Source organism: Bufo bufo, chromosome 5 (genome assembly GCF_905171765.1).
Source record: "Bufo bufo chromosome 5, aBufBuf1.1, whole genome shotgun sequence".
Classification (NCBI taxonomy): domain Eukaryota; kingdom Metazoa; phylum Chordata; class Amphibia; order Anura; family Bufonidae; genus Bufo; species Bufo bufo.
In genome coordinates this window covers 38,074,216-38,092,942 of record NC_053393.1, presented here as the reverse complement: position 1 = coordinate 38,092,942, position 18,727 = coordinate 38,074,216, and positions in this window count along the sequence as shown.

Below are 18,727 nucleotides of genomic sequence, written 5' to 3'. Positions count from 1 at the left end.
GTCTCTTATCCACTGCCATTGCTCTGCGGCGGTGTGCTGTTTGTCACCTAAGTAAGCAGATCAGTTTAAGCCGGCCTGTTGCCGCTTCCCCACTGCAGTGCTACACTGCTTCCAGCTACTGACTGATGTCTGACTGGTGCTGCAAGATAATGCAGAGGTGGAAGTGGAGGAGGAGAAGTGGGGGTTGCAGCCACTAACGTAGGTGGTGGTGGAAACCCTGATGGAAGTAGGGCCCACAATCCTTGGCGTCGGTAGCACCTATGCCATCCCAGGGTAGGACTCGCTCCCAGCCTCAACAACGCTCACCCAGTGTACCGTCAGGGAAATGTAGCATCCTTGGCCAAAAGCACTTGTCCATGTGTCAGTCATTAAGTGGACCTTCCCAATAACTGCATTGGTCAGGGCACGGGTGATGTTACAGGACACATACTGGTGTAATGCTGGGACTGCACACCATGAAAAATATTGGCGGCTGGGGACAGAGTACCACGGGACGGCTACCGCCATGAAGCTGCGGAAAACCTCAGTGTCCACAAACCTAAATGGCAACATTTCCAGGACCAGCAATTTGGAATGGTGCACATTTAGTGCTTTGGCCTGTGGGTGGGTAGCTGGGTATTTGCGCTTTCGTTCAAAGGCCTGGGGTATGGACAACTGTCCACTGCGCTGGGACACAGAAGTAGATGTGCTAGCTGATGGTGCTTGCGAAGGTCCAGGTGCAGGGCGGGAGGCATCTGGGCCTGCGTCTTGGACAGGGGATTAGCCAGCACGTAACACAGGGGAAGATGAGGTAGTGGTGTGACCCGCAGACACTGATTGTGGACCCAGGCGTTCGGCCCACCTATTAGGGTGCTTTGATGCAATGTGGCGGATCATGCTGGTGGTGGTGAGGTTGCTAGTGTTCACGCCCCTGCTCATTTTGGTACGGCACAGGTTGCAAATGAAAATTCTTTTATCGTCGCACTTTCCTCAAAAAAGCGCCAGACTTCGGAACACCTACCCTGGGGTGCTCCGGGGAACAGTTGCGGGCCTGTTTGGCGTGGCCCACCTTCTCCCTTTTGCCACCCCACTGCCTCTTCCAGCCTGTTGCGGTGCTGCAGATCTCTCCCCCTCTGTACTGCTGTCCTTGCTCGGCTTGCCACCTTCCCAGGTTGGGTCAGTGACTTCATCGTCCACCTCCTCCTCTTCCTCACTCTGGTTATCCTCCTGACTTGTTGACCTAACAACAACCTCAGTTATTGACAACTGTGTCTCATCCTCATCATCAACCTCTTGAGACACTAATTGTGGTTGACTTATTGGCAACTGTGCCTCATCATCATAATCCACCTTGTGAAACACTAATTGCTGTTCCCCACCGTCATCTTCTTGTGACTGTGGATGCTCAAGAGTTTGAGAATAAGTGCACAAGATCTCCTCATGTCCCTCGTCAAGTGGGCTTGGCGAGAGGCCCAAATCAAGGAATGGCGATGAAAAGAGCTCCTCTGAAAATCCGAGTGTGGGATCACTTGTTTGCCAAGACTCTCCATGGTGGGAGTAAGGAGGATCAGGGTGAGGATTCTGTTGACCAGACTCTTGGCAACTGAGACTGGACTTTGTGGAAGACACGGTGGTGCTTAACCGACTGGAAGCTTTATCTGCTGCAATCCAACCGACCACCTGGTCGCACCGGTGTGACGTCGAGAGTGGTGTCCTGCGCCGCCCTACAAACTGGGACATGAAGCTAGGTATCGTGGATGAGTGTGTTTCTTGTGCTCTGGCAGCAGGCACTGTTTCACCGCGCCCAGGACCACAGCCTCTGCATGCACCATCAGCAGCACGGCAACTTACCCGTCCCTTACTCCTCGCCTTGAGCATATTAAATGGTATATATGCTTGCAAGTATGTCACACATACAGTAGCGCAGGTTTTGTAAGTGTATGCGCAAATAAATTAGACTGAATGTGACAGATATTTAGGATGTGCTAATGTTATAGAGGAGATATAGAACAGGAGATGTAGCAGAGGTTGTGTCACTGTCTGCAGCGGCCAAACAATTGCACGCAATTTAATGCAGGTTGCACTAATAATATATATTGCAGCCAGATAAAACAATAGTCCTTAAAAGGAGTTTTGGGTCTCTAACACCTTTCAACACTAAACCCTGCCTAAAAAAAAAAACTATTCCTGTCCCTACACTATCTGTCCCTTCTGCTGCAGCTCGCCCTGACTAAGAATGAGCCGAACAAGTGTCATCGGGTGCTATATAGCACCCGATGACACGTTCTGGCCAGCCAATCACTTTAATGCCAGTAACCAACATGGCTACGGCATTACAGTGAGTGCCAGTACTTCCCCGCATGTTTATTGGCTGCGTAGCAGCCAACAAACGTGCTGGGAGGAGACTCGAGCATCGTGCTCGAGCACACGCGGTGTTCGGCTGAGTCAAAATGGTGTTCAGCCGAGCATGCTCGCCCAACACTAATCGCAACCAATCAGATTCCTCCTTTCATTTTTCAGAGCTGCTTTGGAAAATGAAAGCTGAAATCTGATTGGTTGCTACCGGCAAGTAAACCAATTTTCCATCATGCCAGTTTGATAAATCTCCCCTGTTGTCTATGGGGAGATTTATCAAACTGGCATGATGGAAAATTGGTTTACTTGCCGGTAGCAACCAATCAGATTTCAGCTTTCATTTTCCAAAGCAGCTCTGAAAAATGAAAGGTGGAATCTGATTGGTTGCGATTAGTGTTGGGCGAGCATGCTCGGCTGAACACCATTTTGACTCAGCCGAACACCGCGTGTGCTCGAGCACGATGCTCGAGTCTCCTCCCAGCACGTTTGTTGGCTGCTACGCAGCCGGAGATAGCTGAGAGCTGTCATTCTGTGGATCGAGAATGGGGCACGTTTACAAAGACAGTGTTTTCACGCCGGTCCTTGTTTCCTCTTGCGCTGCCGGAGAATTAGCCGAATTTATGGAGAGGGGTGCTCCATAGCTGGGGCTGGAGTAAGTTTTAGCCAACATGTAGCCTGACGTACATGTTAGTAAATTTGCTGAGGCCGGACTCCCGGCAACACCCCCCCCCCCCCCCCCCCCGCTCCATCCCTGTCCTGCCCTGCCCAACTGTCGAAAAACTTTTCAACTCCAGCAACTTAACATTTAAAAAAGTATAAAAAATAAAAAAAAGTAGTAAATGTCCTCTCTACTTTATATGACCCTGAGGCCTCTTGCACACGAACATGTGCTGACCGTGCACGGGCACTGACCGTGGGCCAACCGGACAAGTTCTATCTTTTTATGGAACGAAAGCACAGAACGGAACACCACAGAAGCACGCCGTAGTGTTTCTGTTCCGTGATTCCGTACCGCACCGCATCTCCGGATTTGCGGACCAATTGAAGTGAATGGGTCCGCATCCGTAATGTGGAATGCACACAGCCGGTGTCCCGTGTATTGCGGGCCGCAATACAGCCACGGGGGACACACAGTCGTGTGCAAGAGGCCTTACCTGGTCAAAAACGACATCAGAAAACCTGGAAACAATTAAGTCTGTCGAACCACAAACGTGTACAGGCTGCCCCTTTAAAGATGACCTCACAGCTCACCTGACATTTCTGTGCCGCCTGTGCCCATATTGCGGCCCGCAAAAAGCTGCACCATTTCATGTGGACACTATCACTTGAATAGGTCCATAATCCGGAAGATACGGTGCAGAAGCACGGAGCGGAAGGCCACGGAAGCACTACCGACTGCTTCCGTGGCATTTCGGTCCGTGCCTGCGCACCGCAGAAAAATAAAACATGTTCTGTTTTTTTGTGGTGCGGACGGATCGTGGACCCATTCAAGTTGGATGAGTCTGTATCCGTCAGCGCCAGGCACACGAATGGTGCACGTTCATTGGGGACCTCAATTTGCCACCCCCAATCCACAGCACGGGCGGCACACGTTCGTAAGCATGAGCCCTTATAGTAAATACCCCTATCCTGGACCATCTTCTTTTATAAATTTGTGTTTTGCCGCTCTGTTATTCCTCAGAGAAATGTATGAATAAATTGCCCAGCCTTAAGAGGCCTTCGCTTTTGCAGTGTATTTGAGTGAGGAGGATTTTATGAAGGAGGAAAGATGCGAGTTTGGTCAGGGTGCGATCCCTTGACTTCTGTTTAGTTTTAAATGGTATGTAGACTTTTGCAATCAACTGACACAATTCTTGCTGCCTGCAACCACCACTAGGGGGCAAGCATAACTCATATATGTATCCCCCTCTCATTGCAGTCTATGTAGCAAGCTCCCCCTTGTGGTGCATTGCAGGAACATTACCGGAAGTGTGGCTGAGCTCCTCTATTTGGGGGACTCCCCTAAAATTTGAGAAAGAAGGCAAATATGCATTAGGCTCTGTTGAATTTTTTTTTAACTTTCTGTCGGGAGTATTCTATCATATACCTCTGATGTGAGGCTCCAGTGGTGTACGTTTCCTATAGGCTCCCATGTGAAAAAAATAAAAAAAATAAAAAAAATTATATATATATATATATATATATATATATATATACACACAGGGGGGGGGGCCATTTATATGGATACACCTTAATAAAATGGGAATGGTTGGTGATATTAACTTCCTGTTTGTGGCCCATTAGTATATGTGAGGGGGGAAACTTTTCAAGATGGGTGGTGACCATGGCGGCCATTTTGAAGTCGGACATTTTGAATCCAACTTTAGTTTTTTCAATAGGAAGAGGGTCATGTGACACATCAAACTTATTGGGAATTTCACAAGAAAAACAATGCTTGGTTTTAACGTAACTTTATTCTTTCATGAGTTATTTACAAGTTTCTGACCACTTATAAAATGTGTTCAATGTGCTGCCCATTGTGTTGGATTGTCAATGCAACCCTCTTCTCCCAGTCTTCACACACTGATAGCAACACCGCAGGAGAAATGCTAGCACAGGCTTCCAGTATCCGTAGTTTCAGGTGCTGCACATCTCGTATCTTCACAGCATAGACAATTGCCTTCAGATGACCCCAAAGGCAATTGTCTAGAAATGGTTGTGCGTGAAAATCCCAGTAACTGAGCAGATTGTGAAATACTCAGACCGGCCCGTCTGGCACCAACAACCATGCCACGCTCAAAATTGCTTAAATCACCTTTCTTTCCCATTCTGACATTCAGTTTGGAGTTCAGGAGATTGTCTTGACCAGGACCACCCCCCTAAATGCATTGAAGCAACTGCCATGTGATTGGTTGACTAGATAATTGCATTAATGAGAAATAGAACAGGTGTTCCTAATAATTCTTTAGGTGAGTGTATATATATAGATCACACAAAGAAAGGACAGCAGCACTTGTAATAGAAGTCGGGTGCAGGAATCCTTAAACCTTAGGCAAATCGGTCATCAAAATGGTAGTAGTTTTCCAAAAAAGAGGCAGCACTCCAGAGTAAAGGTGAAACGACCCGCTTTATTCCCCTCTGTAACGTTTCAACTGCTCATTGCAGTCTTTCTCATGCTTGAGAAAGACTGCAATTAGCAGTTGAAACGTTGCAGAGGGGAATAAAGCTGGTCGTTTCACCTTTACTCTGGAGTGCTGCCTCTTTTTTGGAAAACTATACAGTGGGGGAAATAATTATTTGACCCCTCACTGATTTTGTAAGTTTGTCCAATGACAAAGAAATGAAAAGTCTCAGAACAGTATCATTTCAATGGTAGGTTTATTGTAACAGTGGCAGATAGCACATCAAAAGGAAAATCGAAAAAATAACTTTAAATAAAAGATAGCAACTGATTTGCATTTCATTGAGTGAAATAAGTATTTGAACCCTCTAACAAAAAAAGACTTAATACTTGGTGGAAAAACCCTTGTTTGCAAGCACAGAGGTCAAACGTTTCTTGTAATTGATGACCAAGTTTGCGCACATTTTAGGAGGAATGTTGGTCCACTCCTCTTTGCAGATCATCTCTAAATCCCTAAGGTTTCGAGGCTGTCTCTGTGCAACTCTGAGCTTGAGCTCCCTCCATAGGTTTTCGATTGGATTAAGGTCCGGAGACTGACTAGGCCACTCCATGACCTTAATGTGCTTCTTCTTGAGCCACTCCTTTGTTGCCTTTGCTGTATGTTTTGGGTCATTGTCGTGCTGGAACACCCATCCACGACCCATTTTCAGTTTCCTGGCAGAGGGAAGGAGGTTGTCGCTCAGGATTTCACGATACATGGCTCCGTCCATTTTCCCATTTATGCGAATAAGTTGTCCTGTGCCCTTAGCAGAAAAACACCCCCAAAGCAAAATGTTTCCACCCCCATGCTTGACGGTGGGGACGGTGTTTTGGGGGTCATAGGCAGCATTTTTCTTCCTCCAAACACAGCGAGTTGAGTTAATGCCAAAGAGCTCTATTTTGGTCTCATCAGACCACAGCACCTTCTCCCAGTCACTCTCTGAATCATTCAGGTGTTCATTGGCAAACTTCAGACGGGCCTGCACATGTGCCTTCCTGAGCAGGGGGACCTTGCGAGCCCTGCAGGATTTTAATCCATTGCGGTGTAATGTGTTTCCAATGGTTTTCTTGGTGACTGTGGTCCCTGCTAATTTGAGGTCATTAACTAACTCCTCCCGTGTAGTTCTAGGATGCTTTTTCACCTTTCTCAGAACCATTGACACCCCACGAGGTGAGATCTTGCGTGGAGCCCCAGAGCGAGGTCGATTGATGGTCATTTTGTGCTCCTTCCATTTTCGAACAATCGCACCAACAGTTGTCACCTTCTCTCCCAGCTTCTTGCTAATGGTTTTGTAGCCCATTCCAGCCTTGTGCAGGTCTACAATTTTGTCTCTGACATCCTTGGACAGCTCTTTGGTCTTTCCCATGTTGGAGAGTTTGGAGTCTGCTTGATTGATTGATTCTGTGGACAGGTGTCTTTTATACAGGTGACTAGTTAAGACAGGTGTCCTTAATGAGGGTGACTAATTGAGTAGAAGTGTCTAACCACTCTGTGGGAGCCAGAACTCTTAATGGTTGGTAGGGGTTCAAATACTTATTTCACTCAATGAAATGCAAATCAGTTGCTATCTTTTATTTAAAGTTATTTTTTCGATTTTCCTTTTGATGTGCTATCTGCCACTGTTACAATAAACCTACCATTGAAATGATACTGTTCTGAGACTTTTCATTTCTTTGTCATTGGACAAACTTACAAAATCAGTGAGGGGTCAAATAATTATTTCCTCCACTGTATATATATATATATATATATATATATATATATATATATATATATATATATATATCGTGATATACTTACTACCTTTGAGGGATGTTACTGCATACGTAAAAAGGCCGGAAAAGATCTGCACCCCCTTTTCCAAAAAGAGTTGCATCCTTGGCCTGCTGCCATGACTACTCAACTCACTGGTGGATCAGATTGCTTGCTGCTCATAGAAGTCTATGGAGAAAGGAGGGACGTATCAGATATATTACAAAGTTTCTTAAAATCAACTGTTCCATTGGTTTATGCAAAGTTTGTTGAAAGGTTAGTGACCACAGCTCCCACAGTCCCGGCCACGAGAGGCTGGCACTTTTTCCTATAGTGTGCAATCACGGGCACCACTGCTGGATTGCAGGGTGGTCGTAACCCCTAGATACAGGCAGTGTGTAATGTGATGGAAAAATTAATCCAGCCAGCAAAGAAGGCAATAAGGACAATCACAATACATTAGTAAGTGCCTTGTAGTAACTTTCAGTACATAATAAATGCTATTTGCTGAAGTGACACAGTCCCTTTAAGCATACCATGTACTTACAGTGATGTTAATGGCTGTTTTATTTGCAACGTGATATGCTACATATGTGCTTTGTGGGTCTTTACACCACTAAGGAAATGCCAGCTGGGATTCCATAAAAAAAGGGTACGGCCGTAGGTGGATGAGGTACCCCATGTACACATGCCCTGGACTAGTTGCCTAAGGGCTTTTTCACACTAGCGGATGCCGTGCGGGTAATCCGCTGCATGAAAGAGTGCCAAGCCCCGCTCCGGACAGCAGAGACATGGAGCATTAACATGATTGATAATGCTCTGTGCCTCTCTGTGATCTTTTTACAGTCCTGATCAAAAGTTTAAGACCACTTGAAAAATGGCAAAAAATCATATTTTACATTGTTGGATCTTAACAAGGTTCCAAGTAGAGCTTCAACATGCAACAAGAAGAAATGGGAGTGAGACAAAACATTTTTTGAGCATTCAATTAATTGAAAACAACGATTAAACTGAAACAGGCTGTTTTTTAGCTGATCCAAATTTTAGGACCACATGCCTTTAAAAGGCCAAATCTGTGCAAAGATGTGGATTCATTGTCATTTTCTGTCAGGTAGTCACACGTTGTGATGGCAAAGGCAAAAGAAATCTCCCTTTTTGAACATGGTCGGGTTGTTGAACTGCATAAGCAGGGTCTCTCACAGCGCGCCATCGCTGCTGAGGTGGGACGCAGTAAGACAGTCATTTGGAATTTCTTAAATGATCCTGAGGGTTATGGAACAAAAAAGTCAAAAATTTCATCAGCACTGAGCCGGAGGATCCAATTGGCTGTCCGTCAAGACACTGGACGATCCTCGACCCAAATTAAGGCCCTTACTGGTGCTGACTGCAGCCCCATAACCATCAGACGTTATCTGAGACTGAAGGGCTTCAAAAACAAAAAACGTCTTCAAAGACCTCGTCTCCTTGAACGCCACAGAACTGCTCGTTTGGACTTTGAAAGAGAGCATCAAACATGGGACATTCAAAGGTGGAAGAAAGTTTTATTCTCTGATGAGAAAAAATTTAACCTTGATGGTACTGATGGTTTCCAACGTTACTGACATGACAAGCAGATCCCACCTGAGATGTTTTCTACGCGCCACAGTGGAGGGGGCGCCATAATGGTCTGGGGTGCTTTCTCCTTCAGTGGTACAATGGAGCTTCAGGAAGTGCAGGGGCGTCAAACGGCCGCTGGCTATGTCCAGATGTTGCAGAGAGCATTCCTCATGACTGAGGGCCCTCGTCTGTGTGGTAACGACTGGGTTTTTCTACAGGACAACGCTACAGTACACAATGCCCGCAGGACAAGGGACTTCTTCCAGGAGAATAACATCACTCTTTTGGCCAATCCTGCGTGTTCCCCTGATCTAAATCCAATTGAGAACCTTTGGGGATGGATGGCAAGGGAAGTTTACAAAAATGGACAACAGTTCCAGACAGTAGATGGCCTTCGTGCGGCCGTCTTCACCACTTGGAGAAATGTTCCCACTAACTTCATGGAAACGCTTGCATCAAGCATGCCGAAACAAATTTTGGAAGTGATAAACAATAACGGCGGAGCTACTCATTACTGAGTTCATGTTTGGAAGTTGGATTTCTGTTTTGGGGGGGTTTCGGGTTTTTTTGGAGGTGTGGTCCTAAACGTTTGATCAGCTGAAAAACAGCCTGTTTCAGTTTATTCGTTGTTTTCATTAAATTGAATGCTCAAAAAATGTTTTGTCTCACTCCCATTTCTTCTTGTTGCATGTTGAAGCTCTACTTGGAACCTTGTTAAGATCCAGCCATGCTAAATATGATTTTTTTGCCATTTTTCAAGTGGTCTTAAACTTTTGATCAGAACTGTACTACAAAATCACAGTGAGATAAAGTTGTCACAGTTGAGATAAAGATTTTGTAGTAAAAAGATCACAGAGAGGCACAGAGCATTATCAATCATGTTAATGCTCCGTGTCTATGCTGTCCGGAGTGGGGCTTGGCTCTCTTTCACACAGCGGATTACCCGCACGGCATCTGCTCGTGTGAAAGAGCCCTAACAGACAGAAATGTTGCAAGTGGTCTGACTCATGAGGTCAGCTTGAAGTCAACGCCACTGCCGTCCTCACACTGTCTATACATCCCCAGAGAGGATAAATATATGTGCAGGGAAACCTCATGGTCCGATGCAGGAGAGAGAGTAGATCCCTGACACAAGAACTAAAAGCTGACAGACAGTGCTATTCCTGCGTGTAGTTAGCTAGGAGTAGAGGTGAGTGGCACTAGCTATAAAGGTGTGCAGCCTCCTTCACCCTTACTGCATTATAACGCAGCCCCTGCACCACACACACCTAGGGGGTAATCTCTGGGAGACACTGGGAAGCTTCTGTTGCACCCAAAATATTTGCCTGGATTTTTTTCTGGAGTCCGGGAGGTCTCTCCTTTTTCCAGGATTCCCCCTGCCAAGTCAAAAAGAAAAAAAAATCAGGACTATTAAATATGTCAAGTATGATTTTATTAGCATTGCATGCTGTATTGTGCGATTAGGGTTCCTTCACAAAGTTTTGGTCCAGAAAAATGCCCCACAAATGCCTGAATTAGTGATCTGTCTTTTTTGTAGATTTAATTGTGTTTTCAAGTTAGTTTTTTTGTTCTTTTTTTGTTCCATATAGTGTGATTTAGCACCTTTTTTTTAAGTATGTGCTCCTGTAATGTCACTTCCTGTGGAGAGCTGTATGGCGGAAAAAAAGCATTGGTAAAAAAAAAAAAGCATGCAAAAATGCAATTAAAAGTGCCTACATGCATTGCAAAACGGCAGATCTAATGCGTGCTGTGATGTAAAAAAAAATAAAAAAATGCACCATTGATGCAGAAGAACGCACCTCAAGGGTGGAAACAAAATGCCACTACTAAGACCGCCTGCTTGTCCTGCATTTAGTATTTTCCATAGACTGACTTCCCTATAGCGTCTGGAGCTGTATTTTTTTTTTGCGTAATAAAAAAAGCGACAAAAACTGCAAAACGCCACAAAATAACTCCTAGATATGATACTAGCTTTAACTGCTTGCCGCCACTGTAACGCCGATAGGCTTCCGGGTGGCAGCGCTCTCAGGTCTCAGCGACGCCTGTTGGCGTCATCTCGTAAAACCAGAGATTTCGCGTGAACGCGCGCGCGCAGCTCTGAAGTTAAACTACAGCCTGCCAGCGCTGATCATTCGCTGGCAGGCTGTAGATGTTTTAAAAATCGCATCAGAAAGGTATATTAGACGCTGTTTTGTTAACAGCGTCTGATATACCTGCTACCTGGTCCTCTGGTGGTCCCTTTTGCTTGGATTTACCACCAGAGGACACAGGCAGCTCTGTAAGTAGCACCAAGCACCACACTACACTACACCCCCCCTGTCACTTATTAACCCCTTATTAACCCCTGATCACCCCATATAGATTCCCTGATCACCCCCCTGTCATTGATCACCCCCCTGTAAGGCTCCATTCAGACGTCCATATGTGTTTTGCGGATCCACGGATCCGCAAAACACGGGCACCGGCAATGTGCTTTCCGCATTTTGCCAGAACTATATAGAAAATGCCTTTTCTTTTCCGCAATTGCCTCTCTCTGTAATGGTTAAATAAAGATAAGGCTCCATTCACACCATGGTATTTTTGTTCCACATCCAATCCCCATTATTGGGGGATTGGCTGCGGACCCCTTTATTTCAGTGGGGCCGCAAAAGATGTAGAGAGCACACTGTGTACTGTCTGCATCTTTTGTGGCCCCATTGAAATGAAGGGGTCTGCATCCAATCCACCAATAATGGAAGTTGGATGTGGAACAAAAATACATGTCTGTTCTGCGGCTAGTATCTCACCGGCAAGGGCAATATTTTAGTGGCCCTGCCAGTGCAGGTAATTTCTTTATACCCACAATTTTTCTGTATGGACTGTTACTAATGAGCGCTTCCATTGCAGAGCACTCATTAGTACAGCCTTTACCTCCACCGCCACTTGTGTTAATAAAAAAATAAATAAAAAAAGAACTTACCTCCTCCATTTGCTCGCGTAGTAGGGAACGCACCAACTGGAAGCTCAGGACAGGAGCTCTGAGACGTCATCACACTGGAGCGCAGGTCCCGTCCTCAGCTTCCAGTCAACAGAGAGTGTTCACTGCAGCGCCATCAAATGTAGGAGGTAAGTTTTTTTTTTCTTTGCAAAAGCAGAGATGGGGGCATTATTCTTACCGGGGGCACTAATGGGGGCAATTTTCTTCTTGGGGGCACTAATGGGGGCATTATTCTTACTGGGGGCACTAATCGGAGTGTTATTCTTATTGGGGGCATTATTCTTACTGGGGGCACTAATGGGGGAATTAATCTTACCTGGGGCACTAAAGGGGGCATTATTCTTACTGGGGGCACTAATGGGGGCGTTATTCTTACTTGGGGCACTAATGGGGGCGTTATTCTTACTTGGGGCACTAATGGGGGCGTTATTCTTACTGGGGGCACTAATGGGGGGGTTCATCTTTACTGTTGGCATTCAGCTCGGACCTGACTGCAGACCCAGGTATGTGGACCTTTAATAAAACTACACTGCGTGCAGAATTATTAGGCAAATGAGTATTTTGACCACATCATCCTCTTTATGCATGTTGTCTTACTCCAAGCTGTATAGGCTCGAAAGCCTACTACCAATTAAGCATATTAGGTGATGTGCATCTCTGTAATGAGAAGGGGTGTGGTCTAATGACATCAACACCCTATATTAGGTGTGCATAATTATTAGGCAACTTCCTTTCCTTTGGCAAAATGGGTCAAAAGAAGGACTTGACAGGCTCAGAAAAGTCAAAAATAGTGAGATATCTTGCAGAGGGATGCAGCACTCTTAAAATTGCAAAGCTTCTGAAGCGTGATCATCGAACAATCAAGCGTTTCATTCAAAATAGTCAACAGGGTCGCAAGAAGCGTGTGGAAAAACCAAGGCGCAAAATAACTGCCCATGAACTGAGAAAAGTCAAGCGTGCAGCTGCCAAGATGCCACTTGCCACCAGTTTGGCCATATTTCAGAGCTGCAACATCACTGGAGTGCCCAAAAGCACAAGGTGTGCAATACTCAGAGACATGGCCAAGGTAAGAAAGGCTGAAAGATGACCACCACTGAACAAGACACACAAGCTGAAACGTCAAGACTGGGCCAAGAAATATCTCAAGACTGATTTTTCTAAGGTTTTATGGACTGATGAAATGAGAGTGAGTCTTGATCGGCCAGATGGATGGGCCCGTGGCTGGATTGGTAAAGGGCAGAGAGCTCCAGTCCGACTCAGACGCCAGCAAGGTGGAGGTGGAGTACTGGTTTGGGCTGGTATCATCAAAGATGAGCTTGTGGGGCCTTTTCGGGTTGAGGATGGAGTCAAGCTCAACTCCCAGTCCTACTGCCAGTTTCTGGAAGACACCTTCTTCAAGTAGTGGTACAGGAAGAAGTCTGCATCCTTCAAGAAAAACATGATTTTCATGCAGGACAATGCTCCATCACACGCGTCCAAGTACTCCACAGCGTGGCTGGCAAGAAAGGGTATAAAAGAAGAAAATCTAATGACATGGCCTCCTTGTTCACCTGATCTGAACCCCATTGAGAACCTGTGGTCCATCATCAAATGTGAGATTTACAAGGAGGGAAAACAGTACACCTCTCTGACAGTGTCTGGGAGGCTGTGGTTGCTGCTGCACGCAATGTTGATGGTGAACAGATCAAAACACTGACAGAATCCATGGATGGCAGGCTTTTGAGTGTCCTTGCAAAGAAAGGTGGCTATATTGGTCACTGATTTGTTTTTGTTTTGTTTTTGAATGTCAGAAATGTATATTTGTGAATGTTGAGATGTTATATTGGTTTCACTGGTAAAAATAAATAATTGAAATGGGTATATATTTGTTTTTTGTTAAGTTGCCTAATAATTATGCACAGTAATAGTCACCTGCACACACAGATATCCCCCTAAAATAGCTAAAACTAAAAACAAACTAAAAACTACTTCCAAAAATATTTAGCTTTGATATTAATGAGTTTTTTGGGTTCATTGAGAACATGGTTGTTGTTCAATAATAAAATTAATCCTCAAAAATACAACTTGCCTAATAATTCTGCACTCCCTGTAGTTGAGTACCCCTGCTCTAGAAGGTTCAAACAGGTTCGATAGCATGTAAGATCTGACAATGTTTTCTACATCGCAGTATTGCATGGCATTATGCTATAGGCGTATGCGTGGCGTAGCTAGAAATGTCTGGGCCCCACAGAAATTTTTTGAATGGAGCCCCCCTCCCCCAGTAATTTTTTCGCAACCCCTTCCTTTCATGCCACCCCCATTCCTGGGGCTAGTAAAGATCGCTCTCTCAGACCAGGCCCGGCAGCTGTTCCATCCGTTTTATACACTGTCTATACTGCCGCTGTATATAATTTCATTGTGTAATACTGTTGAGGGGGCCCTGACAAAATCTTTTAGTCCTCCTCCTCCTGGATGGGCCCCTTCTGGGTCAGGGCCCCAAAGCAGCCGCTTCCCCTGCTTCCCCTATAGTTACGCCCCTGGGCGTATATGTACACACGCATTTTGCACACATTTTTCAAGAATCATAGCAACAAATGCAAACTGCAATTTCTCTGTGTACTTTCACTTCAGGCTAAGGCTGCCGAGAATATACATATTGCTGTTATCATAAACACTGGGCCTCATACTGACAGAACAGCAGGCCTTGTTGTTGTCCATAGCAACCAATCACAGAGCTGCTTTCATTTTTCCTCAGCAGGTTAAAGAATGAAAGCTGAGGTCTGATTAGTTGGCTTTGACCAAGGGCAGTTCTCTGTCAGTATTGGTAAATGAGGCCTCGTTGCCCATAGCAACCAATCAAAGCGCTGCTTTCTTTGTTCCTCAGCAGTTTAATGAATGAAAGCTGAGGCCTAATTGGTTGGTTTTGACCAATAAGGCAGTTCTCTTTCAGTATTGGTAAATGGGGCCTAAAAAGCAGGCCTTTTTGCCCATAGCAACCAGAGAGCTGCTTTCATTTTTCCTCTGCAGTTCAATAAATAAAAGCTGAGTTCTGATTGGTTGTCTGTCAGACAGTGTTGATGAATGAGGCCTAAATAGGGGTACAGCGACACTGGTCACAGCCAGGTAGGCTTGCCACCCGGCTGGTATCTCACTGGCAAGGCCGTTACTTTAGTGGCCTTGCCAGTGCTGGTAATTTTTTTTCTACCGGCACTTGCCGGTATTTTCCTACAAGGACTGCTACTAATGAGCGATTCCATTGCTGAGCGCGACAAAGAAGAGGATCCCGTCTGCGCGATCAAGGGATGAGGTGAATAATGTTTTTATTTAATTTTTTTACCCTCAATTGACATTTGACTTTGCATTCTGTATTAAAGAATGCTATTATTTTCCATTATAACCATGTTATAATGGAAAATAATAAAGTCAATGGGATCCCGGGTTGCTCATCCCTCGTCTCCTTAGCAACGATCCATGAAAATCGCATCCGCGCTTGCCTGCGGATGCTATGCGATTTTCACGTAGCCCCATTAATTTCTATGGGGCCTGCGTTGCGTAAAAAAAGCAGACTGCAGAACATGCTGCGATTTTGACGGAACGCACAAGTGATGCGTGAAAAACATCGCTCATGTGCACAGCCCCATTGGAATGAATGGGTCAGGATTCAGTGCGGGTGCTGTGCGTTCACCTCACGCATTGCACCCGCACGGAAAACTCGCTCGTGTGAAAGGGGCCTTAGGCCTCATGCACATGACCGTATGTATTTTGCAGTCCGCAAAATATGGATCCGCAAAAAATACGGATGACGTCCGTGTGCAATCTGTATTTTGCGGAACTGAACATCTGGCCCCTAATAGAACAGTACTATCCTTGTCTGTAATGCGGACAGTAATAAGACATGTTCTATTTTTTTGCGCAACGGACATACGGAAACGGTCCGCAAAAAAACGTAACGGACACGCAAAGAAAATACATTCGTGTGCATAAGCCCAAGGATTGCAGTGCAGCAGGTCCGCCTTCCAAATGAATGGAGTGCCAGCGAGACTCGCATGTTTTTTGCAGATTGGATGCGAACCCATTCACTTCAATGGGGCCGCAAAAGATGTGGACAGTACCCATGTGCTATCCGCATCCGTATGTCTGTTCTACGGCCCCAAATAAAAAAATAGAACATGTCCTATTCTTGTCCGTTTTATGGACAGGGATAGGACAATTCTATCGAGGGCCGGGCGTTCCGTTCCGCAAAATGCATGATGCACAGTACGGGTATTCGTGTTTTACGGAGCCGCAATTTGCAGACCACAAAAACAGCAAAGGCCGTGTGCGCGAGCCCTCAGTCTGACCTCTGGTGGTAGTTAGACTGGTCAAATTTTTATTTGCGCATGAAAAAAAAAGTTGCATCTTTGCAGAGAAAAGTTGCATATGTCCAGGAAACTGCAACTTTTAATGCAAAAAAAGTCACACTTCACCACTGAAAAGAGATGAAGAAAAGTACACCAGCACTGGGGTGGCGCAGAAATTAGAATGTTTTTACGACAAATTCAGGCGCAAAAAAAGGCGCACCTACATAAATAGGTCGGAAAAAGTTAGAAAACTTCTAAATTAGTCTAAAAAAATCAAAATAGTCGAACAAGGAGAAAAAGCCTTCAAAACAGGCTCAATTTCAGTAGTAAACGTGACTAAAAAATAAGACGGTCTAAGGCGTATTTCACACTGGCGTTAATGGTAGCAGGAGGGGAACAGCCTGCCGGATCCGTAACTACCGCATGCAGCCGTGTGCGCTGACGTTAGTCCGTCCGGTCAAATTCACTATAATGGGAACCGGTGGAGATCCAGCTGCAGCGCGGCAAATATTATAGTGAATGGGGCCGGCTGGACGGACTAAAGGCAGCGGACGGATGCACACGGTAGTTACGGATATGGCAGGCTGCTGGAATCGTTAACGCCATTGTGAAACAGGCCTAAAACAGCGTTTTTTAGACTAAAAACAGGCACAAAGTATTAGTAAATTTGCCCCATCGTCTGATGTCTATCAGCCAGTCACCTGTGATCAGATTTGCTACATAGGAGTGGGGTTTTTGGTCACATTTTTCATAAATTGCAGAGAAACTACAACCTTTTGCAAAGACTGTCGCAGTTTTGATGCAATTATAAAAACTGTGACAAATTTGTAAGGGACACATTTATCACGCGAGTACAATTTCACACCTTTTATTTTGCACCTGTTTTTCATTGTTTTTAAAATATCTGTTTCTCCTATTCATCATGTGTTTCTATTTGAGTTGATAAATCAGTTAATTGCCATTCTTTTGCGATTGTTTTAAGGTGTGCCGTATTTTCTTGCTCTTAGGGCTCATGCACACAATAGTATGGCTTTTTCAGTGTTGTGCGGTCCGTTTTTTAGGAATCCGTTGTTCCATTTTTTCTTTCCGTTTTTCTGTATGCCATATACAGTATACAGTAATTACATAGAAAAAATTGGGCTGGGCATAACATTTTCAATAGATGGTTCAGCAAAAACGGAACGGATACGGAAGACATGCGGATGCATTTCCGTAGGTGTTCCTTTTTTTTGTGGACCCATTGACTTGAATGGAGCCAAGCACCGTGATTTGCGGACAAGAATAGGACATGTTCTATCTTTTCACTGTACGGTAATAAGGAAATACTGAAACGGAATGCACACGGAGACATTTCTGTTTTTTTTGCTGAACCGTTGAAATAAATGGTTCAGTATATGTACCGCATACTGAACTCAAAAAACGGCCAGTATACTGAACGCAAAATACTGTCGTGTGCATGAGCCCTTAGGGTACTTTCACACTAGCGTTGTTAGGCAGGCAGTTCCGTTGCAGGCAAACTGTATACAAACGGAAATCCTTGTTTTCCGGATCTGTTAGACGAATCCGGTGATATTCTGGATCCATCTCATTCGGTATCCTCCAGAATAACGGATGCGGTATTTAAAATTTCCCAAAGATCAAAAGCGAAACTAGCTCCTCCTATATCCCGGCGCATGCAGAGACCGGAAAACCGGATCTGGCGATGAGGCAATTTCCACAACACTTGGTACCGGATCCAGCATTAATACATCTCTATGGAAATGAATGCCGGATCCGGCAAGTGCGGTATTGTTCCCGGATTTTGGCCGTAAAAAATACTGCAGCAGGTATTTTGTCCAGTCAAATACCGTAAAAGGGACGGAACAGAAGACATCCTGATGCATACTGAATGGATTACTTTCCATTCAGAATGCAAAAATGTATGCGTTTTTTTCCGGTATTGAGACCCTTTACCGAATTTCAAAACCGGAAAAGAATAACGCTAGTGTGAAAGTACCCTTAGGCCTCTTGCACACGAACATTGTGTGCCCACACAATACATGGGCACTGACCCATGTGCACTCCGCATCACGGATGCGGACCCATTTACTTGGAAGGGTCCGCAATCACGGAGATGCGGAACGGAAGCACTACGGAGTGCTTCTGTGGTGTTTCTGTCCATGCCTCCGCACCGCAAAAAAATACAACTTGTTCTATTTTTTTGCGGTGCGGATGGATCACGGACCCATTCAAGTTGAATTGGTCTCAATCCGTCCCGGCCGCCGCACGGATGTTGCCCGTGCATAGGGCACCACAAATTGCGGTCCCCAATGCACGGAACGGATGCACAACATTTATGTGCAAGAGGCCTTATTCATATCTGTTGTGGCTTTTGAAAGTCGTTGATCTGATGCTTTGAAAAGTCGCAATTATGTCATCCAAAAGTCGCATAATAAACTAACAAAGTCGCAGTCATCGCTGGTACATGTAACTGTAGAAAACCTCTGCCATGTGGTTAAGGACAGACATAGGGCTCATGCACACAAACATATTTTCTTTCCGTGTCCGTTTCGGGTTTTTTGCGGACCGTATATGGAACCATTCATTTCAATGGGTCTGCAAAAAAAGGA